Source organism: Zea mays, chromosome 1 (genome assembly GCF_902167145.1).
Source record: "Zea mays cultivar B73 chromosome 1, Zm-B73-REFERENCE-NAM-5.0, whole genome shotgun sequence".
Lineage (NCBI taxonomy): Eukaryota > Viridiplantae > Streptophyta > Magnoliopsida > Poales > Poaceae > Zea > Zea mays.
In genome coordinates, this window is record NC_050096.1 from 262596807 (window position 1) to 262609203 (window position 12397).

At 45.6% G+C, this 12397-nt stretch overlaps 1 pseudogene; it reads left to right on the top strand.

Annotated features, from left to right (window-relative positions):
- The first annotated feature begins 393 nt into the window (after positions 1 to 393).
- LOC103643756 (peamaclein-like) lies at positions 394 to 11876 on the top strand (annotated as a pseudogene).
- Positions 11877 to 12397: the final 521 nt, after the last annotated feature.

Here is a 12397-nt window from a genome sequence, read left to right on the forward strand (position 1 = left end):
ACACTATAAATAATGTTAAACAGTGGTCAAACAGTGTTATCTATAGTTTTATGTTCTCTGTTTTACATTACCCGCTTGGAGGCAGTCTAATAGCGCCATCATCCTCCACAGGAATCGGACAATCACGATGGTTAACCACGCCACACGTGGATCGCTCTCTAGAGGATTGCTGACCTCAGTCGGGTGGAGGGCCGGTGTGTGTGGCGATGAGATCCTCACTTCCAGGGTGGATGAGTTGGGGTCGTCTGTGGGGTGGGGTGGTGTGGTGCAGTGCGACGCCATGAATACAAAGGAGACCGGACACGAGCAAGCGGCACCTCACTCCCTCTCCCTCTCTCCTCAGCCAAAGTTGACAGCAGCCTACAAGCGCCAGCAGAGCTCTTCCCGGTGGCCATGGCCAAGCCCCCGCTTCAGACGGCCACGATCATCCTGCTCGCGCTCCTCGCGGCCGCGTCGTGCCTCCACACCGTCGACGCCGTCGCTTTAGGTAAGTGCGTACATACTACTACTACATGCGAGCGACACCCTTAGCGTGGTTGTCATCCGTCTTGATCCCGTGCATAGATGAGCATGCAGCCCAGAGCACGGTAGCCCGGCACGAGGCCCGTTTTTTTGGCCCGGCCCAAGCACGGCCCGGCCCGGTTGGCTTCGTGCCCGGGCCAGCCCGGCCCATTTTACCAGGCCGTGCCTGGGCTGCTGGGTGCGCCCGCCGGGCGGCACGGCCCGGCCCGCCAGAGAGCGGCAGGCACGGACCGGCCCGGTACGGGGAAGCGCATAGCCTCGGCTTCGGCTCCCGACCCGACACTCCGTCTCCTCTCTCACTCAGTCACTCTCTCGCGCTCGCGGTTTCGCTCTCGCCCTCGGCCTCTCCGTCTCTCCTCCTGCTCTGCTGGCTGCTGCTCACCGCCTCACCGTCGGCCGTCGCCGTAGTCTCTGTCGGATCTACGTCGCCGTAGTCTCTGCTCTGCGGCGCCCCTCTCCAGACTCCGGCTCTGCATCGGTTGATCGGTGAAATCCCTAACCCTAATCACAAATCCCTAACCCTAATCTCCGCTCCGGACTCTCCCTCCCACCGTCCCCCGTCATCGTCTCCGGCTCCGGGCTGCGGCTTGGCAGAGATAAGTCCCTCTCCGGCTCTCCCTCTCCAGTTGGCCATCCCAATCCCTAACCCTAACCCTAATCTCCTCTTCTCCGGCTGACCGACTCTCCCTCTCGCGTCGTCCGTCGTCGACCGTCGTGCACTTTACCCTCGTCTCCGGCTCCGGGCTCCGGCTTGGCAGGTATGTCACTCTTCCTCGCTTCCTCACCAGTTGACCATTCCAATCCCTAACCCTAACCCTCGCTGCTTGCTTGTGGACTTTGGTAGGTCGCCGGCCGACTACGGAGTCGTGCTAGTGCCGCCACTGCCGTCGAGGAACGGTGCCGAGATAGAAGTCGGTTATGGATGACGACGACGACAACGGTCGGTACCCTAGAACCATCAACGAGGAGCTCATTGAGTTAGGGCAGCTTCCCGATGACGTCGATGACATGGGAGATGCTGCTGCTGCCTTGTTCGGTGTCGATACCACTCCTAATCCGGGGCCAGTAAGTGATGCTGCTGGCTCTAATGAACTTGATTCATTGACTTCTTCTAGTACTGGTAAACGTCGATCTGCTGTTTGGGATGACTTCACTGAAGTCACAGAAAACCGTAATGGTAAGAAGGTGCGCATTGCAGGTATTTGCAAATTTTGCAAAGCTAGGTTGAGTGCTAATTCTAATGCTGGCACTGGACATTTGCTTAGGCACCAGAAATCATGTAAAAAGAAGTCTGATCATGCTGCTATGGTTCAAACTAGACTTGCTTTGAACCCTGATGGGTCTTTTAGAAACTGGGAATATGATCCTCAAGTGGCTAGAACTGAGCTTTGTCGTTTGATTGCTAGACTTGATCTTCCTTTAGGGATAGCTGACACAGATGCTTGGGATGAGTACATTCAGCATGCTCACAACCCTAGATATGTTAGAGTATCTAGGTTTACAACTGCTAGAGACATGGTTAAGTTATACAATGACAAATTAAAGAACTTAAAAGATGATGTTTTTCCTACTGTGTCTTCTATTTGCTTGACTTCTGATATATGGTCTGGTAATGCCAAGGAAGACTACATTACTGTTGTTGCTCATTTTGTTAATGCTGATTGGGAGTTAAAGAAGTGTGTGATAGGCTTTAAATTGATCCAAGTGTCTCATAATGGTGTTAACATTGCTGAACGCATTGCTTGTGTGATTCAATACTTTGGCATGATTGATAAAGTGTTCTCTGTTACCTTAGATAATGCTTTTTCTAATTCAACTGCCATGCTCACATTGTCACCTATGCTTGCTGGTGTTGGGGACTTGTTCTCAAATGCTATGAGTTAAGAACAAGGCAACACAGAAAATGTTAAACGATAAAGTCCTCCGTCCTTTGAAGCATTATTTCCCTTAGGATATAACGATCTCCGGACGAAGGTCATGAAGGACGAACCTTCATCATCACAGTATACAAAAGACGAAGCATATAAAACATAAAAAATAACATGAATATTTATATAATATTATTCATTTAACTTTGTTATATTATCATAGAGAAATAGAAACAATATTGTATTATAAGTGTACCTTCGGCTTGGAAGGAGATGAAAGTACAAGTGTGACGCAAAAAGCGAATGCCAAGTCAGCGTGAACAGTACGGGGGTACTGTTCACCTATTTATAGGCACGGGATACAACCCATACAAAATTACATACATGCCCTTTACATTTGGTGATAATTCCATAGCAATCTATCGAGGTCTAAATGGCCTTTTCATCTTTAAGTCGGTTCCCTTTTCTGCGAACATGCCGAAGCTTTCCTGCTTCACAGCTTCGGCACTGCCAACCTTCGTATCTTTTGAGGTTCTCCCTCTTTGATATAAGTCCGAAGGTACCTGTTCACACATTACACTCTAGAAACACTGTTAAATCATGTTTTTGAGGACCTTCGGAAGCCGAAGGCCCCCAACAGTAGCCCCTCGCAATATTAATTTGTTTGAAATAATAAATTCAGATTGCGATATGAACGAAGGCTTTATGCCGAAGGTCCGAAAAAACACCTTCCCTTTGCTAGAATAGCAACATTCAATGACAAGTGGGGTCTTTCAACTTTCAACGCATCAAGCGTATAAATACGGCCATACCGCAAACTTATTTTGCACGCTTTCTGGCCAACCACTCCTGCTCACTCATTTTTTAGCTCTTGTGCACTGTGATCTGCTAAGTTTTTAGCTTTGAAGCTTCGGCTTTTAAAAACAGTTTTTTAGTGTTTCCGAAGATGTCTGAAGCTGCTAAGAAGGCTGCTGCTGAGATGAAGCTGAGTCTTGATGAAGAGAAGAACTTAGGGTTTCTTATAGCAATGTCGAAGACCAACACAGAAAAGATCACCAGGGAAATTCTGGAAGGGCTGTCTGAAGATACTGGTGACAGTGAAAGTTATGATGTGGACAGCGGTGGCGAAGACTCCGAAGATCGCCCCTGGCGACCAAGCCATTCAGTTTATGGTAAATCAACTATCAAAGAGAATCATCTTGTTAATATGAGAGGAAGGTATTTCCGGGACCTGTCCATTGTGAGGGCGGACGAAGGGGAAAAAACTTGTCCACACCCTGAAGAAAATGAAGTTGTGGTGTATCGAAGCTTTTTGAAAGCTGGATTGCGATTCCCCTTGAGCAGCTTCGTCGTGGAGGTGTTGAAAATCTTCGAAGTCTATCTTCATCAACTTACTCCCGAGGCAATTATAAGGCTAAATATCTTCGTGTGGGCCGCGAGAAGCCAAGGTCTGAAGCCTGACGCAAGAAGCTTCTGTAATGTTCATGAATTATTATATGAAACAAAGCCTTGGGGCAAAGAACAGTACCATAACAACTTTGGCTGCTACAGCTTCGTCTCTCGGTCCGGGGCAAGCTGTCCCGTACCAACCTTTCGGAAGAGATGGCCCGGGGATTGGATGACAGAATGGTTTTATGTGAAGAATGACTTATCAGCACGAGAAGACATCAAAGGTATAATTATGCGTCCTATTTGGCAAAGCTTCGGCCTTCGGAGGCCGAAGGTTGAAATGAACGAAGCCGCCGAAGAGTGCCAAAGAGCCTTCGGCGTTGTCTGCTCTTTTATAGGAACAAGGGACTTAGTACAAGAGCATATTGCCTTCAGGGTGTGGCCGCTTGCGGAGAAATGGGAAATGCCACAAGAAACCATTAAAGAGGCCGACGAAGGTGGACTTGTCAGGTTTAAGTACACTTTTAAATTTGAAGATAAATTTATTGAGCCAGATGATGAGTGGTTGAAAAGCATTGACAATTTAAGTGATGAGCTGCTTGGGACATACTCGAAGGCCGAAGATACTGCAATGTCAGCAGCCTTCGGAGGCCGAAAAAAGAAAAGGCTGAATCGGGTATTTGATGCCATCGGGTTTGTCTACCCTGACTATTGCTACCCCATTCGAAGGCAGAAGAGAAAAAATACAACCTCTGCAAAAGAAGAAACTGCAGCTGCTCCTAGCGAGCCAGAACCGAAAAGGAAGAAGATAAAGGTTCTTACTTATCGACCGCGTTATATTGAACCAGCTTCGGTGCCTGAGTTTACCGGAGAGACTTCTTCGGCCACCGAAGCTGAAAAACCAGCCGAGCCAACTTTGCTGCCAGAAGTCACAGAAACAGCCGAAATACCAACGAAGACAAAATTGGAGCAATCAAAAATTTTGTTACCAGAAACGAAAGAGAAGGCCGAAGCGCCATTCACAGAAAAAATGGAAGAGGTAAAGGAAGCAACCGAGGACTCCAAAACATCAGAAGTTTTGAGTCCTGTGGCAAACATTGAAACAGTAAGTAATCAAAAAGTGCCAGCAGTGACTCCGAAAAGAAGGAGAATGGCTAATGTGCTAGATGTGCTGGAAACGATCAAATCTTCAAGCACCCCTCCGAAGAAGGCTGCCGTCACTCCTGAAACAACAGTCGAAGCTTCGGGTTCTAAAGCTCCAGAGCAAAATACTGAAGCCGAAGCTGGGCCCTCAGAGCCCTCAAAGGCAAAAACCTTGGAAAGTGAGGCAGAAAAAATAACAAAGCCAACTTTTGCTGAAGGAACTGGTGTTGTTACCCCCGAAGCATCCAAAATTCGTGATTATATTTTTCGTCATGCTTCGGGGAAAAAATTAACAGAAAAAGAAGAACAAGAGGCCCAACACTATGCCCAAAAGTTGAAATATCCAAAGGGGGCGTTGATATTTAATGGCAGTGGAGAAGAAGATTTCTTGTATTGCCTCCCCGACAGCAAGGAAATTTCTGTCTGTCGGGAGATGAGCAGAAGCTTCGGATTTCCAACTTTAGAAGACGGACTTTCGGTGCTGTCAAAGAACGATCTGGCTGACAGCCTAGCTTACAACAGTTTAAAGGTGCGACAAATGGAATTCTTATATTTTTGTTGAATTCAAAATTTTTCGTTTGTTTAAAACTATTGACATAGACATATTCCTGTCTGCAGGGCCTGATACTCAGCAATGCCCTCAGAGCACAGAAAGATGCTGAGGACGAAGGATGTACTATAGCCCTGAGCAACCTTCGTTCCGAAGTAATTGAACTGAGGAACGAAGGTCTCGAAAAAGACAAAATATTATACTCATTGATAGATAAAATAAAGGAGGACGAAGCTGCTTTCAAAAGTCAAGCTGAAGCTCAGAAACGCGAAATTGAAGACCTTCGGAAACAACTGGCCAGAGCCAAAGAAGAACGTATACTTGAAGAAACAAAGCGTGAACTCAGCGATCAATGGGCAGATCATCTAGAAGTGACTGTTGAAGAGCTTCGTTCGTCCAAAAAGAAATGCTACAATAAATCTGTAGATTGTGTTAAAAAATTAAAGGCTAGCTTCGCCAAGGTCGGCGCATTCTCAAGTGAAGAAAATTTTTTGAGGGGCAATCCCGAAAGTGTCATTGAATGGATTGACCACGAAGCCGAAGCCTTCGAAGAAATTTTAAATAGCCGAGGAGATATATGTGCCTTCTCTGGCGCCAGAGGGATTGCCACCATTTTAGAGAAGAAGGGCTGTGAGCATGTGAAAATTTTAGCACAGTCCGAAGCTGCTTTGTCCTTTGAAGATACAAAAGATCCTTCGGCCGAAGCTAGCATAATTGGTGGAAAGTTTTTTACTGATATCTGGGATAACGGTGGCCGAGAAATGGCAAGAGAAATTATTCAGAGAAGTGAAAAGGGCATCCATGATGCTAGAGAAGTGGCTAAGGCTGCTGAAAAGAGCACAGAGCCCGAAGGTCAATTAGGTACTAAATAATAGTTTTTACCGTGTTGTAATCTTTAGGCTTTTAAGATCTGTTTGCGATTTGTAATAGTAATGTAGTCGTGTCCTGCTTCAGATCCTACTAAAGCGCCTTCGGGCCCTCAGCCGAAGGGGGACGACGAAATTAAAAAGATGGCCGAAGATATTATGGACGAAGTCGTCAATCGGCTTCTGAATGAAGCTGCAGAAGTCGTTTTGAGAGAGGATTAAACATTTTTGTAAAAAACCTCGGAAATGTAATATAATGTAACACTTTGTAACCCCGAATGTAATATATCTATTTTTGCTACTCAATTCTTTACGATGCATGAAACTTTACACACGTACCGTTTTTGAGTCTGGCGAAAAAACACCTTCCCTTCTTTTCATGCTTCGTGAAGAATATCCAAGCTTCGTAAAAAAAATTCTCGAAGCTATACTTCGAAGATGAAGATTGTGTCTCCTTGTGACCACGATTTTCACTCTTTCAGATCATACTTCCGAAGATCAATATTGTGTCCCCTTCTTGTGACCACGATTTTCACTCTTTCAAATCATACTTCCGAAGATCAATATTGTGTCCCCTTCTTGTGCCATATGCAACATGATGTATGATGCTTATGCTATGCAAAATGATGTGATGATGTTATGCTACGTAGATGACATTTGTTCCGAAAGATACACACATATCCCCACACAATATTTTTGTATCAGCACTGATTCTTCGCTGTAAGCTCTGCATTCCCTTAGGAACGTCTTTGGAGCTTCTTCGCCTTTTACTTAGGCGGTATAAGCTCTGCATTCCCTTAGGAACGTCTTTGGAGCTTCTTCGCCTTTTACTTAGGCGGTATAAGCTCTGCATTCCCTTAGGAACGTCTTTGGAGCTTCTTCGCCTTTTACTTAGGCGGTATAAGCTCTGCATTCCCTTAGGAACGTCTTTGGAGCTTCTTCGCCTTTTACTTAGGCGGTATAAGCTCTGCATTCCCTTAGGAACGACTTTGGAGCAGAAAACTTACACTGCGCTCCCTTCGGAACGACTTTTTGTGACTTCGTCAGGCTTACTCTGCGTTCCTTAGAACGACTTTTTGTTGCTTCGAAGGATTTTCGGTAGTCCGAAGGTCCTTTTTATTATCACAAACCTGTGAAGAAAACATATTTTTCTTGTAGGAATCAACGAAACTAATTACATGAAAACCTGAACAATGTCCTTTATTGCAGAAAATAAAACTGAATGAAAAAGATTGCTATTAAGGTAGGATATTTGTCAATAGATGTGCTTTGATTCTGGCACGGTGCTGTTGACCGTGCGAGCTTCGGACTGTTCTCTGAAGTCCCTTTGATGTGGAGCATATTGGCTCCCTTCTGGCTGCTGACCTTGTTGCAACGGAGGTGGAGGCGGAGGCTGTTGCCAGGAAGCTGAAGGCTGACTTGCCGAAGCAGCAGAGACTGCAGGATGGTTGCCCACATATTCTGGGATGTAGGGCGAATGATACGAAGCTGTATGCATGACCTGCTTCGGCTGGGCTTGTTGTGCTGCTGCTTCAGCTATTTCCTTTTGCTTCTGTATAGTAACATGGCACATCCTGGTAGTATGGCCTTTGTTCTCACCGCAGAATAAGCAAAAGATTCTTCTTGGTTGATCGCCAAATCTTCCTCCGAAGCCCCTGGCGCCTCTGCCTCTTGGAGCTGGTGGCCGGAAGGAGCTTTGCTGTTGTCCAGAAGCCTGCGAGGAGCATTGTGGCCTTTGCTGTTGGCTTCCTCTGTCATCATTTTGCGTAGAATTGTGAATTGATCTCACATGCCTCGGGTAAAACCTCCCTCCGAAGCCCCTGGTCATTTCAGAAAATCTGAAAGCCTCCTCCCTTCTTTGGCGAAAGTCATTGTCGGCCCGAATGTATTCATCCATTTTCTGGAGAAGCTTCTCCAAAGTTTGAGGAGGCTTTCTGGCGAAGTACTGAGCTGACGGACCTGGCCGAAGCCCCTTGATCATGGCCTCAATGACAATTTCATTGGGCACCGTTGGTGCCTGTGCCCTCAAACGCAAGAACCTTCGGACATATGCCTGAAGGTATTCTTCGTGGTCCTGAGTGCACTGGAACAGAGCCTGAGCAGTGACCGGCTTCGTCTGAAATCCTTGAAAGCTGGTTAACAACAAATCCTTCAGCTTCTGCCATGAAGTGATCGTTCCTGGTCGAAGGGAGGAATACCAGGTTTGAGCAACACTTCTGACAGCCATAACGAAAGATTTGGCCATGACTGAAGCATTGCCACCGTACGAAGACACTGTTGCTTCGTAGCTCATCAAGAACTGCTTCGGGTCTGAATGGCCATCAAATACGGGGAGCTGAGGCGGCTTGTAGGACGGAGGCCAAGGTGTAGCCTGTAACTCAGCGGACAGGGGAGAAGCATCATCAAAAACAAAATTCCCACGATGGAAATTGTCATACCAGTCGTCTTCGTTGTGAAAGCCCTCCTGATGAAGGTCTTGATGCTGAGGCCTTCGGTGTTGCTCATCCTGAGCAAGATGACGAACTTCTTCAGAGGCTTCATCTATCTGCCTCTGCAGTTCAGCTAGCCTGGCCATCTTCTCCTTCCTGCGTTGAACCTGCTGCTGAAGGATTTCCAGATTCTGAATCTCCTGATCTAGATCATCCTCCGGATGTGTTGGACTGGTAGCCTTCCTCTTCTGGCTTCGTGCCTCTCTGAGAGAAAGGACGTCTTGATTGGGGTCCAGCGGCTGCAGCGTGCCAGCCCCTGGTGCTGAAGCCTTCTTCGGCGGCATGACGAAGCTGATGCTTGCCGAAGGTGTCGAAAAGCTCAGGAAATGGAAGTGAGTTCACCGGAGGTGGGCGCCAATGTTGGGGACTTGTTCTCAAATGCTATGAGTTAAGAACAAGGCAACACAGAAAATGTTAAACGATAAAGTCCTTCGTCCTTTGAAGCATTATTTCCCTTAGGATATAACGATCTCCGGACGAAGGTCATGAAGGACGAACCTTCATCATCACAGTATACAAAAGACGAAGCATATAAAACATAAAAAATAACATGAATATTTATATAATATTATTCATTTAACTTTGTTATATTATCATAGAGAAATAGAAACAATATTGTATTATAAGTGTACCTTCGGCTTGGAAGGAGATGAAAGTACAAGTGTGACGCAAAAAGCGAATGCCAAGTCAGCGTGAACAGTACGGGGGTACTGTTCACCTATTTATAGGCACGGGATACAACCCATACAAAATTACATACATGCCCTTTACATTTGGTGATAATTCCATAGCAATCTATCGAGGTCTAAATGGCCTTTTCATCTTTAAGTCGGTTCCCTTTTCTGCGAACATGCCGAAGCTTTCCTGCTTCACAGCTTCGGCACTGCCAACCTTCGTATCTTTTGAGGTTCTCCCTCTTTGATATAAGTCCGAAGGTACCTGTTCACACATTACACTCTAGAAACACTGTTAAATCATGTTTTTGAGGACCTTCGGAAGCCGAAGGCCCCCAACAGTTGGTTATTTGGGTGCTGATGTTGATCCAACAGATACCAGTAACAAAACTTATAGTGTGCTTCATCAGCGTTGTGCATGTCACATTATTAACTTGATAGTGAAGTGTGGCTTGAAAAGGCTTAAGGATTATTTAGATGTGTTTAGGACTGCTATTAATTTCTTAAACTCTTCTAACCAGAGAATTGGTTCATTTAGTAATTACTGCAAAGCAAAAGGTTGTAGACCTAGAAAATTTGGTTTAGACATGGATGTTAGATGGAATTCAACTTATCTTATGCTAAAACATCTCTTGCCATATAAGTCTGTGTTTTCTGTGTTCATTAATACACACTATGGCTATCCTCTACTGAATGAACAACATTGGTATGTAGCTGAAAAGGTTTTGGAGTTCCTTGAGCTGTTTTATGAATCAACTGTTGTCTTGTCTGGTGTTTATTACCCCACCAGTCCTTTGGTAATCCATCACATACTTGAATTTGCTAGCCACTTGCATGAACATGAACATGATACTAATCTAAGTGATGTTGTTGTTCCAATGAAAGCTAAGTTCATGAAGTACTGGAAGTCTATACCAATGTTATATTCCTTTGCATTTGTTCTAGACCCTAGAGCTAAAATGAGGGGTTTGTATAATGTTCTTGAACTGCTTTCTCAATCTAACAATTATAATTACAGTACTTATTTTGCTGATGTTAAGACTGAGTTGTATAAGCTATATGCCAAGTATGAAACTAAGTTTGGTGCTGCTAGGCCATCTAGAACCACACATCAATCAGGTATGACAGGTAAAAGAAAACAGGCTTGGGGTAAAATTTTTGGAGGAACAAGTGCTTCTAGATCCTCAACTGCATCAGGTTCTTCAGGTAGTAGTGGACATGGTGTGGGTATTTGTGAGCTAACTGTTTACCTTGACAGTGACAATGTGGCTGCCTATGAGGATGATTTTGATATCTTAAATTGGTGGCATGAGCATAAACTAACCTATCCAATTCTTTCAATTATGGCTAGAGACATTATGTCTGTTCCTGCCTCAACTACTTCTTCGGAGTCTACTTTCAGTTTGTCTGGCAGGATTCTTGAGGATCGACGACGGCGCTTGAACTCAGAGACAGTGGAGATGTTGGTGTGCATCAAAGATTGGGAGCTAGGCCAACAACGGGCACAACATGCTGTGGTGGACAATGAATTAGAGGAGTCCTTCAAGGACCTCTGGCTGGATGAAGATGCTGGTGCTACTAACACTTTGGCTTGATGTGTCCTAATACTTTGTCTTGATCTGTCATTCTGTCCTGATAGTCTGATACTTAGGCAGTTAGGCTTGATCTGTCCTGATACTTTGGCTTGACCTGTCCTGATACTTTGGCTTGTACATTGTAATAACTTTGAACATTTGAATTATAAACTGAGCTGGCCGTACTCTTTTTTCCTTTCTAGGGTTTCTCACGAGGTGTGAGTTTTACCTAGAAAGGTTTTTAATGAGGCGGCATTGCACTAACAGCTCAATATTGTGTATATTTTCTATGTGAATTGTGTTTTACTGTATTTTGTATGTTATCGGGCTTCGGGCTGGCCCGACACTGCTTTGGGCCAGGGCTTTTCGGGCTGGCCCGGCCCGAAAAACGGCCCGCTGGGCCGTGCCTGGGCCTGATGCAAGGCACGCAGGACTGTGCAGGCACGGCACGGTAGGCCCGTGGGCCTGGGCGTGCCGTGCCTTTTTGGGCCGTGCCTAGACCGGGCCCGGGCCGTGCCGTGCCGGGCGGCACGTTTGCTCATCTATAATCCCGTGCGTGACTGCTGGTGACCGCTGACGCCGGTGCTCGCGCGCATATGCATGCTGCAAGGTTCTGCTGGGGCAAGTGTTGCGTTCGGTGCGCGAGGGCACCCGCACGACGGGCACGTGAGGCGTACATGAGCTCCTGCGGCCTCTGCTGCAAGGAGTGCAACTGCGAAGCCGCCGCGCGACATCCATGACTGCCCTTGCTACCGCAACATGCTCACAGCCGGCCCCAAGAAGAGGCCCAAGTGTCCTTGAGACTGAGACTGCGAGGCTGGCTCACACGACGACATCCATGGGACTGCGACTGATGCCTGCAACTGCGATTCGATCCATGCTGGGCCACACAACCTGTTATACATGTTATGGATCCAGATACTTATTTGGTTGTTAGATTTTTTGTTGTTATTTCGTTGTTAGATTTTTGGTTTTCTTTGTTTGGTTGTGAATATGTAGAATGCATGATCTACTATGCATATTTGTATTTTGTTTTTAGCATTGAGCTACTTAAGATTTTAAAAAATAAATATCGAATTTGTCCTATATTTTCTTAAATGATAGAAATAAAATCCGAACATTGATTCATATTTAATGTTTTTCACCATTTTTGTTGTACGAAGCAAATAATACATAAAAATTTTAAACAACTATTCTTATTTTAATATGTCGTTAGCAATATAATTAAAGGTTAACCCTAAATTATATGTATATCTATTTTAAAATATTTAAATTGTATCTGGCCACAAAAAGGTGCTGCGGACTGTCAAACGCTTAGCTTT